At 42.6% G+C, this 19,858-nt stretch overlaps 1 protein-coding gene across 1 annotated transcript in view; it reads left to right on the top strand.

Annotated features, from left to right (window-relative positions):
* Positions 1-19,858, top strand: part of SPON1 (spondin 1) — a 315,776-nt gene that overhangs the window by 277,630 nt on the left and 18,288 nt on the right. The window lies entirely within an intron of this gene.

Raw genomic sequence — 19,858 nt, 5'->3', positions numbered from 1 at the left:
CAGAGTTCCCAGATTGTCTCTGGGGATCTCCGCTTTGCATCTGGTACACTTCCCAGTAAGAGCCGAAACAGTCCAAAGATGCAGGCTCTTTCCTTGAATCCATATTTATAGCTTCTTTTCTCAGAAAACAAGCTGACAGTGCCACTACACACACCGGCTTTTCCTTTGATGACTCAGAGTGAGGAATGCATTTTGAGTTTTTGACTTCCAGTCATCACACACAATGACCACTTGCTTTGAAATTAGTGCTTTGCAGTTAAAAGTTCTTCATTTGCATTTCACAAGGCTTCTTTCTCGTTTGATGGGTTATATAGTTACAAGGGTATGCACAATGTAAATGTTTGCAACTACATTATAATGGGATACAGATAAGTGAAAATAATGCAAGTAACAGTCCATTAGTTTTTGTGAAGTTTAAACACCAAATACACTCTTGTACATTTAACAATCACTTTGATCTATACTGCTACACAAGTGAACTGACGTAGGGCTCTGGCATGAGCTGGCACCTACTCTGACAGCATCACAAGGGGTTCACAATGTGGCACAGTGTATTTAGGAATTGGAATAGTTTCCAAAAGGGCTGGAGCAAAGAAAATGTCCAGAAACCTTATGTCCTCAGGAAATGGGTGAGAAAGAAAATGAAAATATGCCATCTACAAGAGACTGTGGACAAAATAGTTTTGTATTGAGTTCAAAAACCGTTATTCAATCCTCTTTGTTCTTTTTCCTTTCTGAAGTTCTCTGGTTATTTATTGAATTGGCTAGGCTTAAAATTGATCTATTCTGTCCCATCAGTTTTATACCTGCAGCTACAATCTAGGAACTACTTTTCATATGATATCTCACTCTCCATATGGATAACAGTTGTGAGGAAACGTGTGACAGTGTGTAACAAGTTTTTTCTGCCCTCTCTGCCTCTGTTGTCATTCTGACACAACTCCCCAAAGGGAAAGTGATACCTGGAAAAGAGGAGCAATGAGTTTAGACCTCCAAGCACTGCCTAGAGAGGCACTTAGGCTCTGATACTGGCAGAATCAACAAGACTTGACCCTCCAGCAGTTAGAAGGGCCGGAAGGAGGCAGTAGCCAATGAGGACCAATCAGGCTAGACAAGAAGGACTGCCTGTTTCTTTTAAGGGGGAGTGCTGGATGAAGCTGGGACAGGAGAGAAGCGCCTTAGTCTTAACTCAGAACACCCAGGTTCAGGCCTCACAAGCTGACTGCGCCTTGTGAAAAATTGTTTATTTTTGTTTTCTAGTTAAAAGCCCAGGTGGCCAATTTTGGGCTGAATTTCAGCTAACTGTTACAGGACTAGCAAGGGGCTCACTGCACGACTCCCCTTGCTCCCAATGAGCTGTGACAAACAGATTATACAGAAAATTAATATACTGTAATTGCTGAAACCTCCCTTGGAAGCAATGGAAAAGGCAAATTTCCATAGATTCCTCAGGCACCTTTTCTAAAAAAAACCATGTATTGATCTTCTTTTCACTGATGATCAGACTAATTAATAGGGAGCTTGCCTCCAAATTAAGTCCAGGTAAATGATCTCATTTATTATGTTCTCTGAGTAGAGAGAAAGTTTGTGCTGTTAATCAGACAAGACCAGATTCTGCCCCCCCGCCCCGTTCTTACATCGTGTAGTACCTTACCCCATGAATGGTCCCAGGAAGTGAACAGAGTGCTATGCAGTATGAGCAAGGATATCAGAATCTGACTCTGTGAATTCCATTGAAATCAATGTGACGGCTTGCAGAGAACGGACTACCCCATGTGAGGAAGGGTGGCAGCATATGGCCCAGTGTAGTTTGTGTGTAAATATGCCAGCTGAAAAAAACTTCAGAGGGCTGCATGTCATGAAGCTCATCACAGAGGACGAAATTCACCCCTCATCATGAGGATTTAAGTGATGCGTAGACCTTGTTCTGGCCCTCGGCAAAGAAATGACTTTCACAGAGAGAGGCAACGTGCGGTTTCTGCCTACTGTGCTATTTGCCCTGCTGTAGGATGTGCAGAGAGGAAAGGATCCGAAATTCCGCTGCGGTGCCTTCAAAACTGACAAAAGGGAGATCTCCAAAACTCCTGCTTGCAAACACCACATGCTCAGGGCTTTGCAGATTTTGGGGGGATAGTCAGTTGCCATGGGGAGGAGAGTAATAACACTCCTCTGAGATCCTGCAGGAATTCCTTTTGAAGTACCCCGAAGTGTCTCTCTTAGCTTTTCGTTCCTCAGAAGCAAGACGGTGCAGATGTAGGCAGGGAGTTAGTGGAAACACAGCTCCTAAGGTGGGAGCAAGACTTGGAGGACCAGAGATCCACAGGGTTTCCCTCTAGACCACAGAATATCTATGCCCTCTTCCCCAAACACAGGCCAACAAACCCTTCTTTTGTAATGGGATTCTTTACTGCTACAACTCTGTTTGTAAGAGGTGAGGTCATCATGGGTCTGTTATCCAAAATCTACAGAATTCTTACGGGGATATTCTTTTGGCTTTGTATTCTTCCTGGCCTGGGTACTCTATTATAATGCCAGATATCACAAAAAGACATTTAAAATGTGCTTTGGCTGTAGTTAACAATACACTGACTCTAAACAGAACCAAGGTCAACAGAAATCCGTAGGGAATACCATGCTGCCAAGGTTTTTGACCAAACTGCAGAGGACATGAAATTAACACCCACCATGTTATAAAACTGGCCCCTTTTACTACTAAATATGTGGGAGCATTTGAGAAGTTGCTACATAAAGGAAAATTCCTCATTTGTTAATACATAATGAAGCTGCATTACATTCTGTCTCCAATCTACATATGTATATTATATTGCATATTACATATTACGCTATATTGACATAGTAGGTACTCTAGCACGGTGGTTCTCAACCAGGGGTCCGGGGGCCATGAGCAGGTTTCAGGGAGTCCGCCGAGCCTGGCTGGCATTAGGCGCACTAGGGCCCAGGGCAGAAAGTCACAGCTCCGCTGGGCGGGACTGCAACCCGGGGTCCTGAGCCCCACCACCTGCAGCTGAAGCTTAAGCAACTTAGTTTTGTGGTGCCCATTGTGGCATGGGGCCCAAGACAATTGCCTGGCTTGCTACCCCCTAATGCCAGCACTGGCTTTTATATGCAGAAAAGCAGTTGTTGTGGCACAGCTGGGCCATAGAGTTTTATAGCATATTGGAGGGGCCTCAGAAAGAAAAAGGGAGAGAACCCATTCAATGATGTGAAAACAAAAGTTTGGGCACGATTCAGTGCTTCCTTATGCTGAGTTGACTTCTTTGGGGCTACTTGCAGACTGAGGTGTTATTCAGTGGAGTAGTAGCAGAATCTGTCCCTCAGTTTGTAAGGTTGTTAAAAACATTCAAAGCCTTCATTTCAGAACAGATTTCTGTCTCAGAACCTTTTTATGCTAGTGTTAATGAGATGGTCACTCACTCAATTGTATAGCCAATTCTCTCAGCTAGTTGAAGTCCAATGTTTTTGAGTGTCAGTGTTTTTATCAAGCTCTTTTGGAAGCCTGAAAGGTAAGTGACCAAGAGTTTGTTCAGCCTTCTTTTATTACCTTTACTATGAAACAAAATTTCCAAAGCCTTACTGTTGCCTCCTTTAAGTTGGGCCTGTGAGAGACAATGTTGATAACAGTTTAGCATTAAATACTTTTCTTCCTTTTTATATGAGTGTCAAGTCATATTTTATTGACTCCAGGTTCATCTTTTTCTAATTGTTTACTTTTGCTGAGTCTTCTGGGGGCACATCCCTGTTTAAATTATTCAGCAGGTTAAACACTCACCTGATTTGGAAACTTCTGAAGTTCTGCTTAAATGCATTCTCCAAGCAGGCTTCTCCTTCTTTCTGTGACTATGAAATGCTATCTTGATGTTCAGGTGTCAATGTCTGCTGATAAAATTCTGTGTTTTTCCTTTTTATGTTTCTTTTCTTCTACATGGCTTTCTGAACGCTTTTCCTAGTATGCTGTCTTATTTGTTCTGTCAGCTGCTGGGTTTTAGGATCAGTGTTTTACACTCAATTCCAGACCTTGTTCATTTCCTTTCTTCTCATGAAGAGGTTGGTTTTTTCCTGGTACGTGATTCCAGGATGTCATGTTCTTTAAATTTTAATCAATAAAAATTGATTTAGTGTAGGTGCTGCTGGGAACTATAGAGCTAGCAGTTCAAGAACAGCAATATGTGAGATGTGCTTCCATTCACACAGTGGCATTTGTGTTAGTGAAAAATCAACCACCCCTCTGAATAAACAGCTCTTCAACCAGTCACTTGGGAGCTGTCCTCTTGAAGAAGCGAGAGTATTTGAATACAAAGATGCCTGTTTTGTTGACTATGCCTCTAATATAATGGTTAATTCTTTTATAGTGTCCAGTGGACATGCAGTTTTCCTTGTCTCGTGATCAGCTAATTCCCCCACATACCACCTACAGAAGAATGGAAGAGTGTCTATATTGTTGTATTAGCACAAAGTGATGTTTCTGTAGCTACTGCCATGCTTTTATACTGGATACCGTGATTCATCAGATTTAATCTCACTCTAAATTCCATTCCAAGGCAAACTTCTTACAAATAGTTTAGTCCAGGTATTGGATAGCTCCAGGGATACATCATGGGGTAAGGAGAACCCTTTCACCTTTAGCTTGCTGGTGTGCTGCCAAGAGACACAGAAGAAGGTATTTACTGAGGACTGCTAATGTAGTGCTAACTGACTCCCAAGAAGCTGTTAGGTATTGTGTGAAGAGGCACAGTCAGCCTAGGACTTCTAGATGTGCAGTCTCCTAGTAACTGCATTACTAGAAAGAAAAGGAGGACTTGTGGCACCTTAGAGACTAACCAATTTATTTGAGCATAAGCTTTCTTGAGCTACAGCTCACTTCATCGGATGCATTCAGTGGATGCATCCGATGAAGTGAGCTGTGGCTCATGAAAGCTTATGCTCAAATAAATTGGTTAGTTTCTAAGGTGCCACAAGTCCTCCTTTTCTTTTTGCGAATACAGACTAACACGGCTGCTACTCTGAAACCTGCATTACTAGAGTTGACACTTTGATTTATTTAGCTCTACTCAAGTTCTTTTCCTAGAGGCTATCTAAGCAGTTACTTCAGTATTGTGGTTCAGTCTGTGCTGTAATAGGGACTTGTAAGTTGCCATTGGGAGCTCACATTAAAGTATCTTATCTGTGTTGCTGAGGTAGTTCTTTTTGGTGAATTGTCTGACATGATGCACATAGTTTCCTAGTTGTGTAAAACCAGAACAGTCCATGAGCCCTTCATGCTTAGAATCAGTTTGATAATACTGTCATTACATCCTGTAACTACCATGTTAAAAAGTTATATTGTAAACGCTGTAAAAAAATTTTCAAAAATGTGTCAGAGAAGGGAGAAAACACACCAAACCCACAGGAACACATTCAAATATCCACCCTGGGGATGTGGGGAAATTTTTCTGAGTAAAAAATTCCCTCTGCCAATGAAGGCAAGCCAGGGCACGACGCACACCATGAGGATTTCACCTCATCACTTGGAGTGCAAGTGACAGGGACTCCCAAACAGAGGGTTAGGGGCTGGGGTATGTGGCCCCTTACTGCCCATTCAGGAGTGGCAGCAGAGGCCCCTTTGCCTCTGGATCAGCAGGGGGGGCGGCATGGGGGCAGCAGGGCTGGCTCCCAGTACTCACAGCCTGACTGCTGGCATATCCGAGCTGTGGAGAGAAAAGGCTTGGCTCACTGTACTCTTCTGCTCCTGACACCCCCACAGGCCGCTGCTGAGGTGGTGTTGATTAAGCATCCCAAAATAATGGGTCTTGGAGTTAATGACCCATAGAAATGCGTGGTGCAGTTCATATCTCAGAGCTATTATTTCAGGCTGTCTGCACACTCAGGTGGATATCTCTGCATCAGTCATACCCAAATCATGCTTTTAAGTTTTTCTTCATATCCGTGAGGGCTCAGAATTTACCGTTTGTTTAAATTAAATCTCAGATTCTGATGTAATCGTGTGATTCTAGGAGCTGGGCCCTAGGAACAGGTCTATAATGCTGATGCCTTAATCCAGCCCTGTCAATAACCCTAGACAGGGAGCAGCGCCAGCTATTACAAAACTGCCAAATACCCCTTTTAGCTGATTACATTCCATAGACTCCATTACATTGGTTTTCCCCAGATAAACCAATAGTATTTGACTCTGCCAGCTGAGCTGGAAATCCTTTCCAATTTAATAACAACTATCATAACAAACTTACACGTCTCGTTCTCCCCTTCCCATTCTACCCTCCCACGTACTCTCACTGGCATCATTCTTTAGCCACAACCAAAATGGAGGCTGTGACAATTATCAAGGACTCATAGTCACCTCAACATCACTAAAGTTCTTTAAGACTCAAGTTTCTCTCCATTGTTGCAGCAAAAGCACCTGCCACACTTTTGACTTTGCTCATAATGCTTAGATGAAAGGTAATATTATTTTAGATTCTCAAGTCCCTGAGGCGGGGGGTGTATCACCATCTGTGTTTGGTACATCTTTGAGCACACTGTCCGCATTCAATAAATAACTAGACTGTATGCAAAAACTATTAACGTTATTAGCTTCACCTTTTTATTGTGTTTGCGGTCAGCAAATTCATACCCCCTCAGTCCCAAAGACTTCAGTTCCCTACTCATCCTCCTGTTTCCTTCATATTCTAATAGAGTAATAAAACAAGAACCACCATCAAAAATATACTTTTGGTGTAGCAGGTTTTGTCCTGTATAATATTGTTTTCAATATTTCTGCCCAGTATTCAGGATTCCTCCACACTCAAAATCATTTCTCCTCACCAAGCTCTCAGTAGTATCCCTGTAAATCCTAGTACACATAGGAGTAAGTGCGATTTTCCATTGGAGTGTCAGTGCCTGCCCCATTTCCCTACTTCAGTGATGTAAGTAACAGTAGTTTTATCATCTATTGCAAACCTAATAAAGTAAAAACACTTTTGTGTTGCTTTTAACCGTTTTTGGAAACTGAAGAAAAACAGTGTTCACTGGTCTTGCCCTGCATGGGAAACCTACTGCACAACTCCAATAGCCAGTGGTGGGCCAAACCACAGTGAGAGCTGAAAAAACAGACTGGAGAGGGTGAATAAGAGAATTAGAATGCAGGGCAATATCTGTTTCTTTCCTTCATGCACCATTATGTGACAGGAATTGACAGCAGTAGCAGTGAGATTCAACCCCACTGTGGAAAAATACTGTGTCTGCTGAAAACTACAGATGGGGGAAATCCCAGACGTAGCTTTAGAATCAAAGTTGTCACCTAGCACTTTATCAGGGAGGGGGGAGGTTGGACTTGCTTTGCAACTTGTTCATTCTCTGTATGTGTGTCTCACAGAAAGCGAGACTCAGTTTTGAACCTTTGACTTCGTGGGCACTACAAAACAGGATCCAAGTTTCACTGGAGGAAACTTTTTTGAAATTACTTTTTTTTTTTAGGTGGGGTAATGGAAGAGTAATATTTGCTTTTTACTGAGAGAAAGGTTAACATCAGTGTGGAAAGAAAATTCTGTTCCCCTTGTAACCCTTCTGCCAGATGGTGTTGGAAGCAACAAGGACTGGATTAGGTATCCATTCTAAGGATTCCTCTTATCATTACAAAAAAGAACTGAGCCCCCCACCAAAACTTGAGCCCCAACCCAGAAATCCAGAAAAACTAAACATTACCCCTGTGCACCTCTAAGAGGCAATACTTCCCCACTCAAAAGCACTGAGTCTGTGTATAACGAAAGAAAACTTTTAATAAAAGGGAGTGGGAATTCTGCATTAACTTGGGGAAACACCACAACAATGATTCAAAAGGTGGCAAACCGTAAGTAAACACTTGCCCCACAGTATCTTGGACAGTAATCCTTTGTCTCACTTTCCCACCTTGCATGGTGAAACAGCAACAGATGACCCCGAAGGGGAACTCAAGCAATTACTCTGCTGCTCCTGCTGTCAGGGGTTCTCTGCCATCACTTGTAACTTGCTACTTACTGCCTTTGCTGCTGTCACCTTCACTGTTGTTCATCAACTTCTCTGCTGCCTCTGCCTCTAACTGTGATGCCATGTTCTGCGGTTCCACTACTTAGCCCAATTCTTAGTGTTTTCACCTCTTAGTGATTTCATCGAGTAATGGGGAACCTCACTTTGGCTGCATTCTCTGCATTGTGACACTGTCCCCATGTGTTTCCTCCCCCCGCCATGCGTTCATCAGTGGTTTCAGCTCTAATCACTGAGCAGAACCAAGGACACTGAACTGGGTCTGACCAGCGCAGGAGGGTCCAATTGTATATAGAACTCTTTCAACAGCATCCATGGTAAGAACACCTGTCCCCACGCCCCCTCTGACTTTCACTTGGATGTTGCATTACTACCCCTGGCTTAGCAAGTAAATTTTCATTTAGGAACAAGAGTACTTGTGGCACCTTCGAGACTAACAAATTTATTAGAGCGTAAGCTTTCGTGGGCAACAGCCCACTTCATCGAATGCATACAGTGGAACATATAGTAAGAAGATATATATATACACATACAGATAAGTTGGAAGTTGCCATACAAACTGTGAGAGGCTAATTAGTTAAGGTGAGCTATTATCAGCAGGAGAAAAAAACTTTTGTAGTGATAATCAAGATGGCCCATTTAGACAGTTGACAAGAAGGTGTGAGGATACAAGGTACAAAGTATCCTCACACCTTCTTGTCAACTGTCTAAATTTAGAACACATAATTAACAGAGATTGTTTAATGTTAAAACTATGGTAGATTCTTACTGTGAAATGATCCATTTACATTATATTGCTGTATGTGATAAGATCTTCTTTCAATGATGTCATCATCCATTGAAGAATAACACTACCAGACCCAAGAAGTGCAAGGATGAGAGTTTAGAAATGTGTGAAGTGAATAATTGTGTTGGCTTTTCACTTCTGGAGACATGGAGGCACATCTGACTACATTCATAGGTGAAGTGAAATAAAGTAAATTTAGGGTGGCCATCGGGAAAATCTTCTAAATGATGAGATCTTTTGAAAGGTGGAACAACCATCTAAGAGAAGTAATGGAATCCTCATTGCATAAAAAATTAAAACTAGAAGGACCAAACCACTAGAAAGCAGACAGCAGTCGTACCCTTGCTCCCATATGAACAACTGAGTTACCTTGTAGATCTGTTCCAGCTAACATTTGGTTTTTCCAACTTGTGTGCTTTAATGCACTAAATAATTAGCACTATAATAAGAAAATGCTTCAGGCCGGGATTCAGATGTTTTGGCAATGCTGTGGAGGGGAAGGATTTGGTTTCTAGTCAGTATTACAAAATCTTTATTTCTGTGGTCACTAGAAAGTTTTAAAACTTTCCACTTTAAAAACATGAGACATTACCCCCACTTACACATAGGCAATGATCATTACCCATGTCTTAGAGTAACCCACCTCCCCTTCTGAATGACAGTTGCCCTAGAAATAGTGTACAAATGTTGAATGCTTTGGCAACATTATTGAAATGTGGTCCAAATTTGCAATGAATATTCTACTACCAGTTATAACAAAATTAGCAGTAGAGAGGAACAAGCTCCACAAATAATTTGTCTGATAATGTACTTAAAATAATCTTTTAATTCTGCACCTCAGATGATAAACTTTTAAAATGTCCAAGCTAATGTGTTATCAAAGGGACGCCTTTAGCCAGAAAGTTCAGATCAGGATATGTAGTGTCCCAGTGTCTAGTGTTCATATCTAGGGGTTTGGCTTGAGCCATTGATAATGGGGCTTGTCATGAAATTTGTATCTGGATCAAAACTTTCCAAAAGTGCAAGTGTTTTGGTTTGGGATCATTTCTAGTTCTCATGTGCCATATATATTCAAGGGCATTTTCTGTACTTCTACCAGTGCATACCCTTATGCTACGGGATCTCAGACTAGGTGCATTGTCTTTCATTGCGACACTGGCTTTAAAGTGTATGAATCTCCTTGAGTAAGTTCCTCCAGCCAAATGCTCAGACATGTCCCGTAGTCTCTGCAGGGAGCTATGTTCTGTACACTTGGGACAGAGTAGTAAGCACTGCAATAATTTGTGGGTGTGGTTTTGTGTACAACATTCACATTAATGCAATATATCAATGTGCTAATTACATGATAATTCCTAGAATTAAATCAAAAGGACAGCCAAACTAATCTGACAGCAAGAGTGGACAGAGAAAGTATTTCTTTGTTGTAGGGCTAAATTGTTCTATGGATAACAGTAATTTACAGTGATTTACCCAATGCAATGCAACAAATCAGTGGCACAGCCAGGATTAAAACCTAGGACTTCCCTCACCATCAGACTGTTCAGAAAATAACTATCAGCTATAACATGACCTATCATGGTAGCTTGCTTAGTCATGTCTTATATTCTCGTACACAGTGTGGGCCAGATTCTGCTCTGGTTTACGTTCTGGGCAGATACGTTGTGGTAACTGACATTGGACTATGCAGTAGAGCTGGACGAATAAGTGATTTTTCAGTTTGGTAGCCAAACAGGGGGGGAAAAGTTATTTGGGGCTTAACAAAACATTTTGTTTGAGCCCAAACAAGTTTGTTTTGGTTTGAGAAGTGTTTTTTACCCTTTGTTTGTTTGTTTAGTTGAATTTAGCTACATTTCAAAAGGATTGGTTTCAAAACAAAAAGTCAAAACTTTTTAACTTTTTTGGAAATTGTTTTTGCCAGAAAAAAATGGAAAACAAAATTTGCTGAATTTGACCTGAATTCACCAGCAGTTTCAGGCAACCCAAAATTGCATTTTTTTGTGAATAAGCTATTTGTCCAAAAAAAAAATTTGCCTAGCTCTAATATGGAGAACTTACATGCTGTGCAATTAAGGACAAGAATGTCAGGGAAGGATTTAGCACCACACTCTGTGTATAAAAGCAAATAATAAATGATCAACCTTACATGATATTGTACAATGGAATTTATCAGCTGTTTCCTGAAAAGTGTGGTGGTAAAAGGCACCAACCTCTTTGCCTGTAAAATGGGCATAATAGCTACTTACCTACTACTACTTTGATTCGTGGCCATTCTCTCAACAGTGATAGTGGGACAAATGAAGTCTGTCCACCACTTTCCATCTTGTACCAGCTTTCTGGCTTTTTAAACTTGAAACCTTTTTGTTCTGTGTCATTCTTCACTGTGTCTATCCAACAACTCTTCAGTTTTCCTCTATTACTAGATCCTTATGGTCTAGTATGTATCGCCAGGTATGGCATCCTTCCCAAGTCCATTCTTGGCATATCCAAACCATCATAGTCATCTTTCTTGAATCTTCTGTATTAGCATTATTTCATGCCCTAGCCATTTTCTTATTGTAACACCACAAACCCCTGTCGTCGGTGGGCAGAATCGAACCTGGGGCCTCTGGAGTTTAGTGTATAAGCCTCTACTGCATGAGCTAAAAGCCATTAATCTCTAAGTGGTCTCTGTGCCACTAGATGGGACAGACCACCACACCAGGTGGTGTGTGGGTTACATTATCACTTCTTTTTTTATTTTCTGCAGTCTTGAAACAATCAGTATGCCCCTCAGCCAGTTCATGTCTGCAGTTGAAATCTTTTGTTTATTGTGTTTCCTCATATTCCAGCATTCCAGCATTCCAGCCTGTTCAGAAGTGTAGGCATGACAGTTGTCTCATCTAAATTGATTTTTTTTTCTTTTTATCTCAATGTCATTAGCCTTCCAGATCTTGCAGAGTTTTCCACACACAGTAGCAGCTAGCTAGATTCTTCATTTTATGTCATCTTCACAATTCCTGTTCTTTGATACTAATCCTCCAAGGTATACACCATCGCCCAGGGAGCTGAGGCATAATTAATGTTTGCAAAGGGCTTTGAAGATGAAGTGCCAAATATTATTATTAAACAATATTATACAGTATGTGTGAAATAACAGAAATCTGTACGAAAAGAGCAAATATCTTACTAGCAAAGTGTTCACAAAGACTTATAAACACGTTCAATATTGATTTAGTTAGTCTCAAATGTGCAGTTGATTGACTTTATATTATTTTGAGAACATGATTAATATTTACTTTTCTAACAGTGGATTCAAACAAAGATCCAACTCTACTGCCATGAACTTATAACAGGGAATAGCAATTTACAAAAGGTTTCCATCAAAATGTGTCTGAAATATCCTTTGTTGTGGATTTCTAATCATCTGTCTTCAACCAGTAGGACAGAGTCTACTTCTGATTGTTGTCTGAGTCTGAAGGGCATGTGTGTGAATGCCTCCATCAGGACCTGAAATGAAAGAAAGCCAAAGACAAGATGACAAGTTTCATATTGTGACTGTGCACAAAATGGCCATATATTCATTACTTATACTGTATAGTGCTTGCCTTTAAAACTGATTACTTTTGCCCTAGATAAACGCAGTAGATAAGGTTACCTCAATTATCTCAGTATTCACCATAACTCTGACAGGGAAAATTGAGGCGTTTCTGATACGCAGGTAACAGTCATTAGTTATCCGTGGCAATTGGCAGGTTGTTTAAGAGTGATCGCTCCTGTACGACTTACAGGTATGTTTTATCAGAAATATTTCATTCAGACCAGATCGTGATACATTTCCTCACATTGACTTGTCTTTTAAGGTACTATTCAATCTGGAGTGGTACCTAACAGGAGTCAGGTCATATGAATCCACCCCTTAATAAAGCACTCAGATATTTCACCAAACAGTTGGAAAGTTTTCTATTTGGGGTCTATAAGAAAATCCAATAAACACTTTATACCATAAAACATAGGAACAGCTCTATGGGCTCAGGACTAAGCACAACCAAAACCAAACACATTACTGTTAATTTTCTTGAGGTAAAGAAACTTTGGAGCCCTCTTCTTATGTTAGGCCACCCCTGTCTGTTATTGGGTTCTCAAATGGGGAACTGGGCACCCTAACGTGGGCAATCAAGTTTGAAACTTGAGTTCTGAACCATATATACTTAAGGAAAAGTAATAGAGAAAAATGTATTTGGTCTGTTACGATTCTTAATGTACTAGGAGTTCTAGGAGCCATGGTAAAATTTAGGAGAAATATACAAATTAGTCACTACATTTTTTCAGTGATAAGAGCACCAATGGAAAAAGTAAACTTCCACTGATTGGGGAAGAAATGCAATGACCCAGAAAAGGCAGGCTGAAGAAGAGTAGCAAGAATTAGAGCAAAAATATTTTGTAATCTTCAAATGCCCATCAAACAGAGATTGCTTTGGTATAGGAGTGAAAGAAAATGAAGAGTCTGCCTTGGTCTCAAGCATGTAACAAAAGGAATCCCCTTCGCTGATGTCAGAAAGTTTTCACTGACTAGAATTGCCAGATTTGAGTCATAGTAACTAGCAAGAAAAAAATTAATCACGTGATTAATTGCACTATTAATCGCACTGTTAAACAATAATATAATACCATTTATTTAAATATTTTTGGATGTTTTCTACATTTTCAAATATATTCATTTCAATTACAACACAATACAAAGTGTACAGTGCTCACTTTATTTTTATTACAAATATTTGCACTATAAAAAACAAAAGAAATAGTACATTTCAATTACAAATACTAATACAAGTACTGTAGTGCAATCACTTTATAATGAAAGTTGAACTTACAAATGTAGAAATATGTACAAAAAATAACTGCGTTCAAAAATAAAAATGTAAAACTTTAGAACCTACAAGTCCACTCAGTCCTACTTCAGCCAATCGCTCAAACAAACAAGTTTGGTTACAATTTTCAGGAGATAATGCTGCCCATGTCTTGTTTACAATGTTACCTGAAAGTGAGAACAGGCATTCGCATGGCACTGTTGTAGCTGGCATCACAACATATTTACTTGCCAGATGCACCAAAGATTCATATGTCTCTTCATGCTTGAACCACCATTCCAGAAGACATGCGTTCATGCTCATGATGGGTTCTGCTCGATAACGTTCCAAAGCAGAGCAGACCGACGCATGTTCATTTTCATCATCTGAGTCAGATGCCAGCAGCAGCAGGTTGATTTTCTTTTTTGGTGGTTCGGGTTCTGTAGTTTCCACATCGGAGTGTTGCTCTTTTAAGACATCTGAAAGCATTCTCCATACCTCCTCCCTATCAGATTTTGGAAGGCACTTCAGATTCTTAAACCTTGGGTCGAGTGCTGTACCTATCCTTATAAATCTCACATTGTTACCCTTTGTGTTTTGTCAAATCTGCGGTGAAAGTGTTCTTAAAATGAACATGTGCTGGGTCATCATCCGAGACTGCTATAACATGAAATATATGGCAGAATGCAGGTAAAACAGAACAGGAGCCATACAGTTCTCCCCCTCAGAAGTTCAGTCACAAATTTAATTAACGCATTATTTTTTTAACGAGCATCATCAGGATGGAAGCATGTCCTCTGGAATCGTGGCTGATGCATGAAGGGACATATGAATGTTTTGCATATCTGGCACATAAATACCTTGCAATGCCAGCTACAAAAGTGCCATGCGAACATCTTTTCTCACTTTCAGGTGACATTGTAAATAAGAAGCAGTCAGCAGTATCTCCTGTAAATGTAAACAAACTTGTTTGTCTTAGGGTATGTCTACACTACGAAATTAGGTCAAATTTGTAGAAGTCGGTTTTGTAGAAAGCAGTTTTAGACAGTTGATTGTGTGTGTCCCCACACAAGTGCTCTAAGTGCATGTAGTCGGCGGAGTGTGTCCACAGTACCGAGGCAACCGTCGACTTCTGGAGCGTTGCACTGTGGGTGGCTATCTCACAGTTCCCGCAGTCTCCGCTGCCCATCTGAATTCTGGGTAGAAATCCCAGTGCCTGATGGGGCTAAAACATTGTCGCGGGTGGTTCTGGGTACATATCGTCAGGCCCCCGTTCCCTCCCTCCCTCCGTGAAAGCAAGGGCAGACAATCGTTTTGCGCCTTTTTTCTTGGCAAGCATGGAGCCCGCTCACCTAACCGTCACCGTATGTCTCCTGGGTGCTGGCAGATGTGGTACTGCATTGCTACACAGCAGCACTTTATTGCCTTTTGGCAGCAGACAGTGCAGTATGACTGGTAGCCGTCGTCGACGTAGTCCAGGGTGCTCTTTTAACCAGGCGCCTGGGCAAACATGGGAGTGACTCAGCAAGGTCATTTCCCTTGTTTTGTCTTGTGGCGATTGAGTCCTACCGGCAGTGCACTGTCCTTTAACCTGCAGCTAGCAGAAGATGATGGCTAGTCGTCATAGTGCACCGTCTTCTGCCGAGCACCCAGCTGTTGACGATGGCTAGCGGTCGCACTGCACAGTCTGCTGCCAGCAAGATGTATAAAGATAGATGAAGTGGCTCAAAACAAGAAATAGACCAGATTTGTTTTGTATTAATTTTCTCCTCCCTCTCTCCTTCCCTCTGTGAAATCAACGGCCTGCCAAACCCAGTTTTGAGTTCTATCCTTGAGGTTTTGAGTTCTATCCTTCAGAGGGCCATTCAGTTTCTCGCAAAGCCACCCCCTTTGTTGATTTTAATTCCCTGTAAGCCAACCCTGTAAGCCATGTCGTCAGTCGCCACTCCCTCCGTCAGGGCAACGTCAGACAATCGTTCCGCGCCTTTTTTCTGTGCAGACGCCATACCACGGCAAGCATGGAGCCTGCTCAGATCACTTTGGCGATTAGGAGCACATTAAACACCATGTGCATTATCCAGCAGTATATGCAGCACCAGAACCTGGCAAAGCGATACCGGGCGAGTAGGCGACGTCAGTGCGGTAACGTGAGTGATGAGGACATGGACACAGACTTCTCTTAAAGCAGGGGCCCGGGCAATGTGGGCATCATGGTGCTAATGGGCCAGGTTCATGCGGTGGAACGCCGATTCTGGGCTCGGGAAACAAGCACAGACTGGTGGGACCGCATAGTATTGCGGGTCTGGGACGATTCCCAGTGGTTGCGAAACTTTCGCATGCGTAAGGGCACTTTCATGGAACTTTGTGACTTGCTTTCCCCTGCCCTGAGGCGCAAGAATAGCAAGATGAGAGCAGCCCTCACAGTTGAGAAGCGAGTGGCAATAGCCCTGTGGAAACTTGCAACGTCAGACAGCTACCGGTCAGTCAGGAATCAATTTGGAGTGGGCAAATCTACTGTGGGGGCTGCTGTGATGCAAGTAGCCAACGCAATCAAAGATCTGCTGATATCAAGGGTAGTGACCCTGGGAAATGTGCAGGTCATAGTGGATGGCTTTGCTGCAATGGGATTCCCTAACTGTGGTGGGGCCATAGACGGAACCCATATCCTTATCTTGGCACCGGAGCACCAAGCCGGCGAGTACATAAACCGCAAGAGGTACTTTTCAGTAGTGCTGCAAGCACTGGTGGATCACAAGGGACGTTTCACCAACATCAACGTGGGATGGCTGGGAAAGGTACATGACGCTCGCATCTTCAGGAACTCTGGTCTGTTTCAAAAGCTGCAAGAAGGGACTTTATTCCCAGACCAGAAAATAACCATTGGGGATGTTGAAATGCCTATATGTATCCTTGGGGACAAAGCCTATCCCTTAATGCCATGACTCATGAAGCCATACACAGACAACCTGGACAGTAGTCAGGAGCTGTTCAAGTACAGGCTGAGCAAGTGCAGAATGGTGGTAGAATGTGCATTTGGACATTTAAAAGCACGCTGGCGCAGTTTACTGATTCGGTTAGACCTCAGCGAAACCAATATTCCCGCTGTTATTACTGCTTGCTGTGCGCTCCACAATATCTGTGAGAGTATGGGGGAGACGTTTCTGGCGGGGTGGGAGGTTGAGGCAAATCGCCTTGCTGCTGGTTTCGCACAGCCAGACACCAGGGCGGTTAGAAGAGCACAGGAGGGCGCGGTGCGCATCAGAGAAGCTTTGAAAACCAGTTTCATGACTGGACAGGCTACGGTGTGAAAGTTCTGTTTGTTTCTCCATGATGAAACCACCGCCCCTTGGTTCACTCTACTTCCCTGTAAGCTAACCACCCTCCCCTCCTCTCTTCGATCACCGCTGTTAGAGGCAATAAAGTCATTGTTGCTTCATATTCATGCATTCTTTATTCATTCATCACACAAACAGGGGGATAACTACCAAGTTAGCCCAGGAGGGATGGTGGAGGAGAGAAGCACCAGGAGGGGTGGTAGAGGAGGGAAGGACAAGGCCACACAGCACTTTAAAAGTTTAAAACTTTAAAACTTATTGAATGCCAGCCTTCTGTTGCTTGGGCAATCCTCTGGGGTGGAGTGGCTGGGTGGCCGGAGGCCCCCCCACCGCGTTCTTGGGTGTCTGGGTGAGGAGGCTATGGAACTTGGGGAGGAGGGCGGTTGGTTACACAGGGGCTGTAGCGGCGGTCTGTGCTCCTGCTGCCTTTCCTGCAGCTCAACCATACTCTGGAGCATATTGGTTTGATCCTCCAGCAGCCTCAGCATAGAATCCTGCCTCCTCTCATCACGCTGCCGCCACATTTGAGCTTCAGCCCTCTCTTCAGCCCGCCACTTACTCTCTTCAGCCCGCCACCTCTCCTCCCGATCATATTGTGCTTTCCTGCACTCTGACATTGTCTGCCTCCACGCAGTCATCTGTGCTATGTCAGTGTGGGAGGACACCATGAGCTCAGAGAACATTTCATCACGAGTGCGTTTTTTTCACCTTCTAATCTTCACTAGCCTCTGGGAAGGAGAAGATCCTGTGATCATTGAAACAAATGCAGCTGGTGGAGGAAAAAAAAAGAGGCAGTGGTATTTAAAAAGACACATTTTCTAGAACAATGGGTACACTCTTTCACGGTAAACCTTGCTGTTAACATTACATACACAGCACATGTGCTTTCGTTCCAAGGTCGCATTTTGCCACCCCTCATCCCCCCCGGCTAACAGCGGGGAACATTTCTGTTCAGCCACAGGCAAACAGCCCAGCAGAAACGGGCACCTCTGCATGTCCCCTTAAGAAAAGCACCCTATTTCAACCAGGTGACCGTGAATGATATCACTCTCCTGAGGATAACACAGAGAGATAAAGAACGGATGTTGTTTGAATGCCAGCAAACATACACTGCAATGCTTTGTTCTACAATGATTCCCAAGTACGTGCTACTGGCCTGGTGTGGTAAAATGTCCTACCATGGTGGGTGGAATAAGGCTGCCCTCCCCAGAAACCTTTTGCAAAGGCTTTGGGAGTACATCCAGGAGAGCCGCAAATGCCAGGGCAAATTAATCATTAAACATGCTTGCTTTTAAACCATGTATACTATTTTAAAAGGTACACTCACCAGAGGTCCCTTTTTTCCCATGGCGGGTCCGGGAGGCAGCCTTGGGTGGGTCCGGGGGGGGACTGCCTCCAGGTCCAGGGTGAGAAACAGTTCCTGGCTGTCAGGAAAACCAGTTTCTCCACTTGCTTGCTGTGAGCTATCTACAACTTCATCATCATCATCTTCTTCGTCCCCAAAACCTGCCTCTGTGTTGCCTCCATTGAAGGAGTGAAACAACACAGCTGGGATAGTGGTGGCTGAACCCCCTAAAATGGCATGCAGCTCATCATAGAAGCAGCATGTTTGGGGCTCTGACCCGGAGTGGCCGTTTGCTTCTCTGGTTTTCTGATAGGCTTGCCTCAGCTCCTTAAGTTTCACACGGCATTGCTTCAGGTCCCTGTTATGGCCTCTGTCCTTCATGCCCTGTGAGATTTTGATAAATGTTTTGGCATTTCGAAAACTGGAACGGAGTTCTGATAGCACGGATTCCTCTCCCCATACAGCGATCAGATCCCATACCTCCCATTCGGTCCATGCTGGAGCTCTTTTGCGATTCTGGGACTCCATCATGGTCACCTCTGCTGATGAGCTCTGGCCAGCGTGGCAAGCTGCAGGTGTCCATGCAAACAGGAAATTGAAATTCAAAAGTTCGTGGACCTTTTCCTGTCTACCTGGCCAGTGCATCTGAGTTGAGAGTGCTGTCCAGAGCGGTCACAATAGAGCACTCTGGGGTAGCTCCCGGAGGCCAATACCGTCTAATTGCATCCACAGTACCCCAAATTCGACCTGGCAAGGCCGATTTGAGCGCTAATCCACTTGTCAGAGGTGGATTAAGGAAATCAATTTTAAGAGCCCTTTACTTCGAAAAAGTAGGCTTCATCGTGTGGACGGGTGCAGGTTTACGTCGATTTAATGCTGCTAAATTCGACCTAAACTCCTAGTGTAGACCAGGGCTTAGCAACTGGCTGAACAAGAAGTAGAACTGAGTGGACTTGTAGGCTTTAAAGTTTTACACTGTTTTGTTTCTGATTTCAGTTATGTTACAAAAAAATCTACATTTGTAAGTTACACTTTCACAATAAAGAGATTGCACTACAGTACTTGTATGAGGTGCATTGACAGATGCTATTTATTTTTCTGATTTTTACAGTGCAAATATTTGTAATAAAAAATAATATAAAATGAGCACTGTACACTTTGTATTCCATGCTGTAATTGAAATCAATATACTTGAAAATGTAGAAAAACATCCAAAAATATTTAATACATTTCAACTGGTATTCTATTGTTTAACAGTGCAATTAATCGTGATTAATTTTTTTGAGTTAATTGCGTGAGTTAACTGTGATTAATTGACAGCCCTAATTATATGTAAAGTAACCTAGCAGTTGCTGTTCATAGGAAAGATGACAAAACGAGTTAATATTCTAGTGTTTTACATGTGAATGGAGATTTTGGCTCAGATTTGGTTTTAGTTTCCAATTGAATAGGAATTTGATAGTTATTGGTCTACAGCACAAAGCACCACATGATTAACAGTCTCTCCTTGAGAGAATCTTTGGCAAATATTGGACAAGTAGGGGTGCTT

This window comes from Chelonia mydas, chromosome 6 (genome assembly GCF_015237465.2).
Source record: "Chelonia mydas isolate rCheMyd1 chromosome 6, rCheMyd1.pri.v2, whole genome shotgun sequence".
Classification (NCBI taxonomy): Eukaryota; Metazoa; Chordata; order Testudines; family Cheloniidae; genus Chelonia; species Chelonia mydas.
This window is presented reverse-complemented; position numbering and strand designations above follow the sequence as displayed.